This window comes from Pezoporus occidentalis, unplaced genomic scaffold (genome assembly GCF_034315485.1).
Source record: "Pezoporus occidentalis ecotype Australia unplaced genomic scaffold, CSIRO_AGI_Poc_V1 ctg232, whole genome shotgun sequence".
Lineage (NCBI taxonomy): Eukaryota > Metazoa > Chordata > Aves > Psittaciformes > Psittacidae > Pezoporus > Pezoporus occidentalis.
Genome location: NW_026914201.1, coordinates 875,001 through 890,912, shown reverse-complemented (window position 1 = coordinate 890,912; position 15,912 = coordinate 875,001).

Genomic DNA, 15,912 nt, shown 5'->3' with positions numbered 1-15,912 from the left:
GTTCTAATCAGGAGGGACAGAAGTAAACAGCTTTAGTCAACTGATGGATCTTGATAAAGGTAGCTTCCTACAGAGATTTTTAAAATTCAGGGACATACATGTTAGCATGTTCTCCTAAATCACAATTTGCAAATCACAGTCTGAAGCTAGCATTTCCAGAAGGTACATTTTATGAAGCCCCATTTAGTGTTGGGTCACTAAATCCTTATAAATTAACTCAGATGCATTTTTAATTAACTTCCTAAGAATGTACAAAATCTGGCTATTTGAATAGAAATTTTATTTATGAACTTATGATGTTATTTAAGAAACTCAGTTTTAAAATTATTCAAATTTAGTAAGTAAATCTTACACCAGACATGTCCTTCCAGATCACATTTAGAATCTTATTCTTGCTAAACTTTATACTCTCATAATCCCATCTTTTTAATTCTAATGGTTTTCCTAGGAATTGAGGAATTTACCAGATCAAAATAAATATCCCATACAGATCAAAGTAGCAGAGCAAAAGTTTAAGCCAGTTTAAGGAAATATAATAATAAAGGGTGGGTCCTAAACCAGCTGTGTTGCCACATGAAGAAGAGTGAGAAAGAACTTCTCTGAAGGTCACAGTATTTGTATATATATATATATATATATATATATATACCAGAGAACACGCTTTTTCTGTTTAAAAATGCCTTTTTTTTTGACTATGTCAGCCATCACATTTTGCTCAACAGATGAATGTGACATGATTTAAATATCAGATTACCATTGTTGGAGTATTCCATATGAGTTTTACTAAAACGCTATCTTGGCATCTCCAAAGAAAATGCTAGATGTATCATAATAAAGACAGAATAGGCAGCTATTTCCTTTAGCTGTTATTTTAAAGTCAATTGTGTAGGCTTTAAGATTCAGCTTTAATAAATAGTTAGAATACATATTATAGCCCATTTTCCCTTAATTATACATAACTTTTTTTTTCTGAATCACATTTCTTTGTTGAAGACTTTTGAACATCTGATGTTGTGTAAACTTCAAAAGCAGTTGACAAGAATGACACTCTTAGTGTCAAAACAATGCAGTATGAGACATTGGCCTGCACAGTACTGAATTACAATGCCACAATCTATACTGAGCTTCTCTTTAAACTGCACAGAGGAAAATAATATTTCCCAATAGAGCTCAATTGCGAGAAAATCCAGTCATTGTATATAGTTTTAAATTCTGTACTATAAAACAGTGTTTGCTATGTCTTTCATTTCCAAAGACCTGCATAATTTTAAATGTGGATTTACCCATCTTAATCTAAGATGTAAATAGACCGATATGAAGCTCAATGATGTTCAGTCTATTCAACCCCATTTTACCTTCATTAGTTATATAAAAGCTTTACCTTCATTATAATTTCATATTGTTACTTAATTCAAGAACAAGAATGACAGTCAAAAAGAGACTTTTTGCCAGGAGAAAGCCAGGAGAAGCACATACATTTTCAGTAAACACAAAAAATGGATAGGATTTATTTTCATTTTATTCCTTTAAATGTGAGACCCCCTTGTGATCTCTAAATTGTGTTATGGGTGAGAGTTGAAGGCATTAAAAGTATATAAAGCATTAATTCTCCTTAATCCTGTTTTATTATTGTTTTGATGCTATGTTTATTCTTAAATTAATCATTCATACCCAGCCTGCAAAGTCAGTGTGAAATTACGATTTACCCTGGACCACAAAGAAGTCGGAGACTACAATTAATCATTCCCCCTAAGTAATCTGCTTGTAATCCCAGCCTAACTCTCTGGAGTTACAAGAAGAAACCAAGATACATATAATCATTCCTGTGGGACTTCAGTGCCACTTTCCCAAATTATACTGCATGCTTTTCTTGTATTTCAAAAAGATGTTTGTCTTCTGTTAGCAACATTTGGACATGGAAGTATACAAGATCATTAATATTGATATTATCATAATTGGTAATTTCTGTTAATTTTTCCTTTCTAATATGTTTTCTGTGTATTATTTTATTTTAATGCAGATTTTAAAATGTTCAAAAGCCAGAAGATAATTTTCTAGAATTCCCATCAAACCAATTTATGCCAAATAAAAACCAAACATAACAAAATTAAACATGAAATGCAACTCTATTTAAGACCTAATTCAAATAATTATTTACAAAGTGAATGGTTCTGACTTATTCAGTGTCATTTGGTTCAAACATGAAAAGAATTTATTGTGTTTATTATTTGATATTGTTTCGTATACTCATTTGTCAATGAGGTAAAATGAAGCAATAATGCATGTATTTTAGTGTATATGTAAAACCACACATTTTTGTGTGTTCTCTGACCCAAGGTTATACATTGCAAGTAATTAATTATTTTTTCTTTCAGGCTGTATGATTTTAATTAATGAGAGAAACATATTTTAATGTTGAAATTCATAGTATACATTTCTCTGTTCAGTTCATTTGCCGGCTGACACAAAATGCTGTGTTGACATAGAAATGAGACTGCATAAGGTTCCTGGGAACCTCTGGCTAAAATTCTGCCATAGTATTAAAATGAATATTAATATTATTTATCTCCTCCTGATAGGATTAAGTTTATTCCTGGCTAGTCTTTTACTGTTCATTTGTAAGGCTGATAAAAAACAAGAAAAGCAAACCAAAAACCTGAATTAGGATTACAGTGAATTAATCCACATAATAAATTACTTCATGCAATGAAGTCAGTACTTGGCCCAGAATTAATAAATTCTGAATTCAGAGCAATATATCCATGAGGGACACAGACAGAGAGGACTGCAGAAGACTGCAGATAACAGCTAGATGTAGAAATCATCTTGCAAAAGCAGAGGAGAAAAGTATGGAGCTCAGATATTCAAAAACCTCTTAGCATTTAGTCAGGTCTTTTTTTTTTTTTTTTTCCATCACATATTTATTGCAATCCCTTTCCTGAGCAGCGAAAATTGAACTGGGAAGATCCATAAACTTCAGTATGTCTGAAAAGCTTTTCTTGTCCAGATTTCCTATTTTCTCAAGATTTTCTCTGTTACCATTCAAGATCACTGCCCTCCAGATCCTCTCTGGAGCACTGCTCTGGGTGTACAGGTTGTGGGCCAAACCCACTATTTCTGAAGTTTCCATTCTGATTTATTCCCTGGCCTGTTACTAGCTCCTTCTCTTGTTTCTATTCTTATTTTTACTTATATTTATATTTCCGCTCTGATTTCATTTAGGTTCTCACTCCAAACTGATTCTCACCCAGAAAATCTTTTAAACCATCATTCACTACTATCACTTGTGCACTGTAATTATCCCCTCATTCACGTTTCTCTTGCATGCTCAGAGTGTAAACTCTTGCAACTTAAGACACTGATTTGTGATTATACAGAGCACAGAGAGCAGCTGTCAAATTTTATTGTTTTAATTGAAAAATAAAAGATCACTTGATTTTTTCACCTTTATCTTAAAAAAAAAACAAAACCCTGAATATTTATGGAAAATTCCCAAGTCTTAGTAATTTCCAGAAGGAAATAATAGTGCCAACAGTATCTAACAAGAAATCTTCCACAGCACACGCAAAGCATCTTTACTGAATCACTGACATCATCACATAGCCAAGCTTGCTACCTGTGCAGTTCTTTTACACAGTTTTAACAACCTGGACCACTGAATTCACATGAAACTAGAGAGAGTACACTTTTAAAACTTGACTCCAATTAAAAATATATGTAAAAGCTGTTACTAGTCATATGTTAGAAAAATACCCAGTTTCAGATGACTGAAGAAAAGTCTGGTAATCTAAGACATCTTAAGGCTATGAAGTAGTAACAGTCAAACCAAGTAGTATTTGAATTTATGTTATCCTTCCACCTTTGCTGCTGAACATTTTAAATGTCTTATAGAGCAGATCTACAGCAGGAAGCTTAATAGCAATGCTGTTTCCATAACAACAAATACGATTTGAACAAAACCACAACACTCAGTGGTTGCTGTTCTTCTCAGCACATAAAAGCAGTTATTCAAAATTTCAAGCAGCGTGACATAGAAAAATAAATTAAGGCAAAAGGTGCTAACAATTCTCTTCCATATTCGGTAAATGTCTAACTCATACGCACTTGAGGGGCAGCTATAAGAACACAGAAATTTACTGTGCTGTGTATGTCAAGCTAAATCATGACCTGAGAGATGAAAGGCTTTTTTCTAATGTACAATTAAATGAAACAACAGTAACATTCTTGACAAGCCACAGAAGCAAGCCATCTAGTTAGGTATAAATTGGCTCACACAATGAATAAAGGAAAGGTCCAAATATACCTTCAGTGAGAGTCCTTACTTTAAACTTTTTAATTTGCAGTCATGGAGCAGGGTGTTCAGATTTTTGTATCTTTCTTTTTTATTTTATCTTTTTCATCAATTCTATTAACTTTGTACTTTTTGTTTTAGTCTGAAAATGCCAGGATTTCCTACATGTTATTTTACCTCTAAAGTATATATTTTTTCTCATTCAAAATTTATATATCTGTTCATGATTTTATATAATAATACTGCATATAGATCAGTTATAATGTAAATAAAAATAAGAATATTTCAGAACCATAAGCAGTCTTTCTGCTTCTTTTTTTTTTTTTCAGGGAATAATATTTATGTTGAACTGCTAAATAAAATGGCACAGCTCTGTAGTATAATCTATCTTACTTTTGTAAGACTCACCTTTATTTGTATCTATGTATCATGAATATGCAAGTCAGGTGGAACTGCGTTTAAAAGTGTAATATCTGACTCATTACACATTTCCAAGGTAGATTTTGGAACTGTAGCATACTTGGATGATTCTAATGTCATACTGATACATCAGAAGTAAAGTAACCATATCTTTAGGGACATTTGAGGGCAGTTTGATAAGAAAAAGCAAATATTCAGTATCTTTTCAATTAAGACAAATGTCAGCTGCTAGTGTTGCTTCATTAAAGTATCAGATTTCAGGTCTATATTTTTGCCTCTGATTGTACCTGGTCATTATGAGTAGTATAAAACTGACCATTTAAAATAAGTGACTTGCTCACAGTCAGCTTGGGGACAAATGCTGGGAAGTTCCCAAAAATTCTCAAATTCTTAAAACCAAAAAAGGAAATAAGAGCTCTTAGAAAAAAGAATTGCAATGAAATCATTCTGATACTAACAATGGCTGCTCTATTCTTAATGGGCTTCTACCTTCTATTTTTTTTGCAGTGAAAACTGGGAACCACTATTGGTGTCTGCCTTGATTTCTGCATTCACAGTATCACATGCTTTACCTAAAAAGCTTCTCTGTATTCAAGCAGTATATTAGTTATAAATGCTCCTGTCCACACAGTATGGAGGCATAATTGCAAAAAAACAGGTAATCAGGAAATGAGAACTAGGAAAAGTTGGCGCAGTAGGATGCCCAAATTAATTACATTCCCATATCCTAAAGGAAATAGTGAGAAGAACTAAAAGAGCATCTGATTTTGAATAGTGGAGTTGTCTTAAGTAGAGTCAGTGAATTTAATGCACAGGATATGAATGCAGTGAAATATATCATGAGAGCATCTCCATTTAAGAATTGGATAGAGGCATTTATGAGGCTTTTGTCAGTGGTATGAATGACCATGAGGAAAAGCCTTAAACATTTAGAAGCGTATTATTTAGTATAGGTTGCCCAATATTCAGATACTTATCATAAATTGCTGATTTTAGCAAGGCAGTTTGTAGATTACCACATGACACAATGACCACAAAAGGCAAAAGTCTGGCAATAAGAATACTGACAATGATCAATTTAAATTCAGTTTGAAGCAAATGATTGCTCTGTTAATGAGTGGAATATGATGTGAACTAAAGTATAGGCCACATTTCTGTCATTATCTATCACTTCCAGCTATGTGAAATTTTAAAACAATTGTGAGAACTTATTCAGTATTAAGAAAAGCTTGTGGTTTGACATGCAGAGCAATTCAAACCAGAAAAACAGAGAAAGGCAATTAGTGAAGGCTCTTAAAACTATTGATTATTTAGTGACTACAGCAAAGTATGCATAGTATTAGGCAGAATAAAAAGGAAACAATATACGGAGTCAGAAGAATAAAGATGAATTAGTAGTAGCTAATTTAAAAAAATAGTGGAAAATATTGAATAATTTTTTAAATAATGGAAAATATTGAATAATTTTTAATGCTGTTATGAATGAAAATATACCATTGAGAATTTTGATTAACAGCATTTGACACATAATGCGTATCCTAAGAAAAACCCAAATAACTAAGTTTAGCCTTAGTTTCCCTTTTTGTTTCATTTCTGAAACAACAATAATACTAAAAAAAAAAAAGTAAATAAACCCCAAGGCCAAAAGTCATAGATTTGAAATAAATAATTAATTGCTGAAGTTTAATTTATTAAAAAAAATAGAAAGGTGAACACAAAATTTGAATTGTGTGAAAAAGTGTCTTCTTCAAAATAAAATTAACAAGCTGATATTTAAAGATGAAGCTACGATGTTCTGAGAGCACTTGTTTGAGGGGTGGAGGTGGTGGTGTCATACATCTTCCTCAAAGAATACATGTAGAAAATAGTATGCTCTGATAAACAACTTAATATTCAACATGTGAAAAAAACACCAAAACCTAAAAATAACCCTAAAACTTGAGAAAACTGCAATTTTATTATCCCCTAAATTTCTTACCTAAATTTCTAAACAACGCAGAATGGTAATTTCATAAAACAACAATTTGATGTGCTTTTTGGGAAACTAAGCAAGAAAAAGATATTTTTCCATTAGGTGTATTACAGCCAAGATTAAAGGTCTCAGTGAAAATCCAGTAAGACTGACAGCACCATTATAATATCTCATGAAAGACTTTGACTTGACTTTAATGCAGTCACTTGACATTGTCTGATTTTCTGTTAATGTTGAGAATATATACTTGTTTGAGTCACTGTGGAAGCAGATAAAATAGGATTCTTGTTTTCACTAAAATCTTTAAACAGTAAGTTTTAACACCTGAACCTATACCAATTAATGATGAAATGAAACAAAATCTCTCCATCAAATCTCAACAGATCATATAAAATTACTAGTAAATGTTATAAAAAAGAGAGAAAAAAAAATGTACGCAAATTTACATAGTTGCTAAAACAATATCTACTTCCATTTCTCCCTAATGAAAAATGAACAATCTCAGAAATAAGATAAATTGCTCAAAGGCTACAAAATTAAATCACAGCACTGTTGCATTGATGGCATCCATTCCCTCCAGTGTATTGATTGCACCTCACAGCTTGGTGTTGTTGGCAAACTCATGAATGGTGCACTTAATACACTGTCTGTGCGACTGACAAAAAACAGCGCTCTTCCACATATCAACTCCTGAAGAACACCACCCTTTACTGATCTCCACTTAGACATGGAGCCATTGACCACAACTCTTTCAGGGTGACTGCCCAGCCAGTCTATGCATCTCCAGTTTAGAGATAAAGATTTTGTGCGGGACGGTGTCAAGCGGCTTTCACAATGCCAGGTAGATGATGTCAGGCATTCTTCCCTTATAGACCAGTGCTGTAAACCCATCATAGAAGGCCACTATATTTGTCAGACATGATTTTCTCTTAGTGAAACCATGCTGGTTGTTACCAATCACCTCCTTATTTTCCCTGTGCCTTAGCAGAGTTTCTGAGATGAGACCTTCTGGACTGTAGGTCCCTCGGTTTTCCTTGTTTCCTCTTTTAAACATGGGGGCTATATTTCCCCTTTTCCAGCAGGAACTTCACCAGCCTGTCTGAAATATGATGGATAATGGCTTAGCACACTCATCTGCCAGTTCCCTCAAGACCTGCAGATGCATCTCATCTGGTACAATGCACTTGCGCACCTTCAGGTTCCTTAGATGGTCTTGAACCTGAAAAGCCTGTATCCTTCCATTCCAACACCTCAGTCATCCCATCATGTCTTTATGAAGCCAATAAACCCTGCTGGCATGGACATTTCTCTAACTCCTCTAATTCCCCATGATTTGTGTGTCTGAATACAGACATTTCAATTGGGCCCCTGATATAAGTCAGCTTACTGGCTGGAGTGTTAGGTATTCCTTCGTGCTGTTCTTCAAGTGCTCTCCTGCTAGTCTGTGACCCCTCTCCACACTCTGGGCATCACCTCTAAGCTCCATCATCAAACTGGTAGGAGTGGTATGGGTTGAGGTTCTCTTCTCTCTTGTTGTCTTTAGTTTAAAGCCCTCTCCACCAGCTTGGCAAGCCTGCGACTGAAGATGCTCTTCCCCTTCTCTGACACGTGGACCCCATCAGCCCACAGTAGACCAGGTTTCTCAGAGTCCCATGGTCTAAGTAGCCAAACACCTGGCCATGGCACCAGGCTTGTAAGCATTCATTGACTCACCAGATTTGCCTGGTCTTTTCAGACCCCTTCCCTTTGACTGGGCGGAGTGATGAGAAAACTACCTGAGCTACAAAGTCTTTTACCACCACTACTCAAGTTCTGTAATCCTTCTTGATACTCCTCAAACTGCTTATGACTGTATCACTGGTGCCCACATGAAACAGCAGCAGCAGATAATAGTGGAATGTGTTGATGTGGACTATTGTACGGGGGGTTGTACAAGGGGATTAGGTGAATAGTACAGGGGGTTGTACAAGGGGGTATTGCTTAAGTTACATAGCTTGCTTAACAGATATATCGCTCAGCAAATATCTATCGTGCTTTACCATGCAGTACCAGAACGTAACCTCCTAATAAGGAAAGCAGTTACTTAAGTTTCAGCAAAAAACATTTGGACAGAGTACCAGACTCATCCAGGCTCCTAAAGAGCATGCGTGAGGACCAAGGGTGAAAAGTTCAGGTCCGAGGAGTAGTTGTTTACTTCATCTGAAGACCCCTGCCCACAACCACCAGGAGGCACTGCGCATGAGCAGAAGACCTTTGAGCTCTTATAATACGAAGTGGGAATAGGACATAAATATGTATAGGCATACTGTGTAACCTAATTCATATGTAGAATTTTAGAGGATAAATGTAGAGGAAAACGACACTGAGGTGTGCATGCCTTTGGAGGAGTAATCCCCTGCGCGCCTTCAGCTGAATAAATGCATACCTACTTTACAACTTTAATGAGTTGTGGAGTCTATTCTGATATCAGTGTAAGGCTTGTTAGTTCCTGGGTGACATCCCTGATATAAACTTCCAGGAAGCAGCACACTTCTCCAGAGAGCACATGAGGCTGGCAGTGATGTTCTACCAGATTAAGTCTTTTAAAAGGTTTTACCGGGTTATGAAACACTGGGATTGGAGAAAGAAAAGGCAACAAAGCAGGGGTTTTTGGGGGGAGGGGGAGGAGGGAAAGAAGAGGCTAGGGAGGAAGAAAACTGAGAAAACATGGCAAGTATTCAAACTGCTGAAACCTGCCTGTAATGGAAATATTCTCACATACCAAGGTATTACCACAGAGAAGTGGAAATTGTTTTCATTACCACAGGGAACTGGAAATTGTTTTTGAGGAATATATTCATCTTGGAATTGCAAAATAATACAAAGGAGAAATACAAAACATGGTTGAAAAAAATTTAGCAGTTAGCAAAAGAAGAGAATAACTTTATTAAAAAAAAAAATAAATAGGCAAATCAAAAGGTAGTCAGCATATTTAAAAAAGGGAATCAAAATAGTACCTGGTAAGGGAAATATACTTTCAAAGTTTTGCTCGTTTATAAAGAGTTTGGAAAACTAAGCAAAAAACAAAAAGAAACCCCTCCCCCCCCCAAAAAAAAGAACAAAAAAAGCCCCCCCAAAAAACGTAAACTGAAACAAAAAAAACAGAGAAACACCCCCTCCCCCCAAAAAAAAAAAGAAACCAACAAAACAACAGAACAAAACCTGTATTTTGACAGCTTTATGACAAAGAAGAGATATGACAAGAGCAACCTAAGGACTAAGAAATTTTACTCACAACCTGCTGCACAACAGAAACTTCAAAACAAACCTATATTGATATGTTGGCCACTACAACAATAATGTAGATGAAATATAAGAAAAACATGAAAAGTCAAAAAAATAAAAGTCAATAGAAATATTATGTACTGATATTTCTCATCTAGAATACTGTATGCAACTCCTGGTAGAAAGACAGGAATTTTTTGTTTTCTTATTCAGAAAGTTTAGGACTAAAAAATGGAAGAAAAAAAAAAGAAAAAAACAGAACCAAACGAAACCAAACCAAAGAAACCCCCTCCAAAAAGTAAACCAAACAAAAAAAGCAACCAACCAACCAAAAAAAAAAACACAACCAAAACCAAAACCAAGAAAGAAGAAAAGGCTTCTTAGAATCATAGAATCATAGAATTGTTTGGGTCGGAAAGGACCTTAAGATCATCTAGTTCCAACCCCCCTGCCATGGGCAGGGACACCTTACGCTAAACCATATCACCCAAGGCCTCATCCAACCTGGCCTTGAACACTGCCAGGGATGGAGCATTCACGACCTCCCTGGGCAACCTATTCCCGTGCCTCACCACCCTAACAGGAAAGAATTTCCTTCTTATATTCAACCTAAACTTCCCCTGCTTAAGTTTTAACCCATTACCCCTTGTCCTGTCACTACAGTCTCTAATGAAGAGTCCCTCTCCAGCATCCCTATAGGCCCCCTTCAGATACTGGAAGGCTGCTATGAGGTCTCCACGCAGCCTTCTCTTCTCCAGGCTGAACAGCCCTAACTTTCTCAGCCTGTCTTCATAAGGGAGGTGCTCCAGTCCCCTGATCATCCTCGTGGCCCTTCTCTGGACTTGTTCCAACAGTTCCATGTCCTTTTTATGTTGAGGACACCAGAACTGCACACAATACTCCAGGTGACGTCTCACAAGAGCAGAGTAGAGAGGCAGGATCACCTCCTTCAACCTGCTGGCCACACTCCTTTTGGTGCATCCCAGGATATGGTCGGCTTTCTGGGCTGCAAGCACACACTGCAGCCGGCTCATGTTCATTTTCTCATTGACCAGTACCCCCAAGTCCTTCTCCACAGAGCTGCTCTGAATCTCTTCTCTGCCCAACCTGTAGCTGTGCCTGGGATTGCTCCCACCCAGGTGTAGGACCTTGCACTTGGCATGATTAAACTTCATGAGGTTGGCATCAGCCCACCTCACAAGCACGTCGAGGTCCCTCTGGATGGCATTCCTTCCCTCCAGCATATCAACCGAACCACACAGCTTGGTGTCATTGGCAAACTTGCTGAGAGTGCACTCAATCCCACTGTCCATGTCACCAACGAAGATGTTGAACAAGACCAGTCCCAACACCAATCCCTGAGGGACTCCACTCATTACTGGTCTCCAGCTGGACATTGAGCCATTGACCACAACTCTTTGTGTGCTGCCATCCAGCCAATTCTTTATCCACCAAGTGATCCATCCTTCAAATTGATGTCGCTCCAATTTAGAGACAAGGATGTTGCATGGGACAGTGTCGAATGCTTTGCACAAGTCCAGGTAGATGACATCAACTGCTCTACCCCTGTCCATCAGTTCTGTTGCCCCATCATAGAAGGCCACCAAGTTGGTCAGGCAGGATTTCCCCTTAGTGAAGCCATGCTGGCTGTCACCAAGCACCTTGTTGATTTTCATGTGCCTTAGCATGCCTTCGAGAAGAATCTGCTCCAAGATTTTGCCAGGCACAGAGGTAATTCTTAATTTAAAATAATGGATGCTCATGATAATGTCTTTCATAGGGATAATTGGGGCAACACCAAGGTAACTTTTGAATAAAATGGTGGTGAAAAGAACTGTTGCAATAAAGTTGCTTAGTGTAACAGGTCTACATTAATACATGTAGGATACATTCTACAGTCCAGTTCTTATCCCTAACATTTTGGCTAAAGAACTTTACTTTTATTGTCAAAGCTCACAGTCTCCCAACTGTTGTTCATTGTCTGCCTATTGCTGAAGGGATGTCTGTTTTTAGGAAACAGAAGTAGCAGATGCTGGCTCTGTTTAGCTCTGTCTCTGTTTAGCTTATAGTTTTCACAGAGTTGCTGGTTAGAAATGACACAAATGTGCATCAAGCTTTTACCCCCCTTTCAATAGCAGGTGACAGATCATCCTGTTATCTAGAATTTTGGGTTTTATAGAGTTGGGAGGGTGAATATTAGAAGACTGAACAAAAAATGACACTGGCTCATATTACTGATTCAGTAGCTAATTGTTAAATATATTGCTCATTTTTTTAAACAATATTACTGAATTATTGATTTTTTTAATGTCCTTATGGAATAAAGGACAGCCAAAAAATTTCTAGCCTTTATTCAAGAGGTCAAATCTCAGGGCATAATATAAGAAAGTGTCTCACAACAGGACTAGGTCTTTTTTTTTTTTTTTTCTGGGAGAGAGAGAATACTGGGTTTTGTGTTTAGATTCAAATTTGAACCTTATCATGAAGAAAATTGAATCCAGTTATCCAGTTTGGCCTGACCTCCTACTGGGACTTCTCTCACCACTTGTAAAAATATCCAAATAAATCATATTATCTCTTAGTAGTGCAAATATTGTACCAGTGACATCTACAAGGATCCTCCAAATATGTTTTTTTCCAATATCTTTAAGAAAAAGTTAACAGATATTTTTCCAACAAGTACTTGATTTTTTCCCCCAACTAATCTAAAAAAAAGTTGTTGTGGGTTATTTTTTTTTAATTTTCATTTACCTTTAAAAATTTATTTTCTGCTAGGAAGAATATCTATTTCTTTCTAAATGCCTATAGGTAGTTACAGCTTTTTACACATCCATCTCTAGTAGTCCTGATTATTTTCCTTAATTCTGTTTTATACCTACTAATCAAAGAAAAAATTAATACAAATAAAATGATACAGTTACTTAACTTCATGGTTAAGTCAAATATGTAATGTCTTTGTTTCATATAGAGAGGAATTTTTTCTTCCTGAAAAATATATATTATACTCTACCACTTTTGACATGGTCCAAGCAGCTTCCCTATTCACATATTTGAAAACAATCTGCGATTTTCCAATACCACATGGAATCATATGCAATTAACACCACTAGGTCTGCCAGCAGCTTTCATACCCTCAAGTGTGACTTGAAACATGACAAAAAAAATAGGAAAAAAAAAAAATTGTTTAGTGGTATGGGGATAAAAATGCTGATTTTTTTTATTTATTTTTTTTTCCTTGTCCATATCTTCACAGGCAGACTTGTCTACTTCACAAAATCAAAACAAAGAGCCTCTCTTTTTGCCCAAAGTCAAACCCAAAAGAGTGCTTTCAAGGACTATATTGGACAAGATTTTCCAAAGTCAAAGCTGAGAAAGATTCACAAAATCCATTTGGGATCAAAAATCATCGTTAATTCTTAGCTAGGTATATGCTTACATTAAAACATCCTTCTATATAGAAATGATTGAGCTAGCTGTAATAAAACAGAGAAAACTTTATATGTTGGTTAATTCACTCTATGTCTTCAAATGAAAATTAAAAATGTAAGTGTACTCTATAATACAGATCGTGAAAATTCATCTTTCAGATAGTACTGCTAAACAGCAAGTATAGTTTAAATGAATTTTCCAATCTGCGATGAAATTTCTTAGCTTTAGGAAGAGTGATTTCTTTGCTCTTCCCTGGGGTCACTGAGAGGAAAATAAGTTTAAAATTTTGGAATGCATTATATATCTGAAAATAAATGTGTAAATTAATATTTAAAATAAATTTTGATTGTTTTGAAGGAAGACAATTCCTCCCTATTACAAATACTGATTTAGGATCCTGCTGGCTATGCCAATTTGTTCTGAATAAATGTTTTAGAGAGCTTAAAGAAATACTAGCAAAGGTATTAACTAAAGTGGGCTTAATATGAGGTTGTAAAAGAGTGACTTAAAAAAGTTTGATGGCAAGGTTTAATTTACTACTTACTACATGGAAGAAACTTGCAAACGAAATTTGAGTTAGGCTCAAGCTAGAATGATTTAACCCTGTTCTTAAATCATGAGGTTCAGGATCAACCCTTTTGCCTCAGGTTCAGGATCAACCCTAATGTGAAGCCTAGGTGCAGGCAGGTCCAATATTAGTCTCATACTTGGACAATGATGTATGCCCAATGTAATTAACTATACAAGGTTTCTAATAACTAATATTGAGTAAAGATTTCATTAGTATTAATCCAGCATGCTATCAGTTATTGAGCATCTGTTGTGAATAAAGTGTCTCTCTGTCTTGGTTATGGAAGGATCTATTACTTTTGGGTAAGGAATCTCAAACTCAAACTCCTCAAAAAGGAGGAGTCCTTGCTCAAGGGGAAAGCCATCCAGCATGCCATTCACTTGCAATTTAGGAAGAACTCAAACTGGGCTGATCCAAAGATCTGCTGTTGGTAAAGCATATCTCTGCCTTAAGGAGCAAGCTTGAGGTGCATTCCCAGCTCAATAGGAGATCACCAACATGCAGCCGCACTGCCTAGCAGAGAGAGCTCAAAGAAGGCTCACTTAGGCTCTCTTATTTGTGGAATAAGGTGGTTGGCTCACTGTCAAATTACATAGGATGGGAAAGTTATGCACGAGACTCCTTGTAGCCACAACTTCATTTCTTGATAAGGGAGACTTGAAAAAGCTACCCACTATTCATGTGTTAATCACATGGTCTATGTTCTAAGATCATATGCAACAATGCTCACTGTGTCACTCTGCTCCTTTGTGGGTTTCCTAGAGGAATTCTTGGCCTAGCTGTGGCTCAGGCCTTGGATCCTTTGGAGGCTGTACAAAAATGCTGCTATTTCAGTTAAAGGGTTGAGTGCATCCATCAAACTCTAATCTTACATTTTGTAAATAATTCCACCCTACATCTAAGTACCAGACTTTCAGGGCAAACTTTTAAAAATGTGTTTACCAACTGCTGCAAATATTATTTTTTTTCTCAGCAGACGTGTGTCATCAAACCATCTTCAGACACGAATGTGACATGAACGCAGACACAGAAAATGCCACACAGCCTCTCCTGCTGCATGGTTAAGGGAGGTCCTGCCAGCCCTGCCCTGTCCTGCCTGCCTGTCCCAGGGCAGTCCAGGGATACTGCTTCATTCAGGCTGCTGATGTGGAAACCTTATACATGGAGCAAGTCTGGATCTGATTCAGATGAAAATAAAAGTTTCATAGAATTATAGAATGGTTTGGGTTGGAAGGGACCTTAAAGTTCATCTAGTTGCAACCCACCCCCCTGCCACAGGGAGAAACACCTTCCATTGAACCAGGTTTCTCAAAGCCCCATCCAACCTGGCCTTGAGCACTGTAATGGATGGGGAAACCACAGCATCTCTAGGCAACCTGTGCCAGTGCTTCACCATATACATATTAAAGAATTTCTTCCTAATATGTCATCTAAATCTCCCCTCTGCCAGCTTAAAACCGTTCCCCTTTGTCCTGTCACTACATGCCCTTGTAAAATGGTCCTCTCCAGATTTCTTGTAGACTACCTTTTAGGTACTAGAAGACTGTTACAATGTCTCCAGTGCTTTCTCTTACCCAGGCTGAGCAACCACAGCTCTCTCAAACTGTTTTCATAGGAGAGGAACTCCAGCCCTTGGAGCATCTTCATGGCCTCCTCTGGACTCACTCCAACAGGTCCATGTCCTTCTTGAATTTGGGGTGACAGAGCTGGATGCAGAACTGCAGGTAGGGTCTCACGAGAGCAGAGTAGAGGAGCAGGATCACCTCTTTGACCTGCTGGTCACGCTTCTCCTGATGCAGCCAAGACCACAGGTGATTTCTGGGCTGCAAGCTCACACAGCCAAGTCATGCTGAGCTTCTTGTCAACCAACACCCCAAGTTCTTCCTTTTTTCTTTTTTGTTCTTTTCTTTCTTTTTCTTTTCTTTTTTCTTTCTTTTTCTTTTCTCTTTTCTTTTTCTTTTCTTT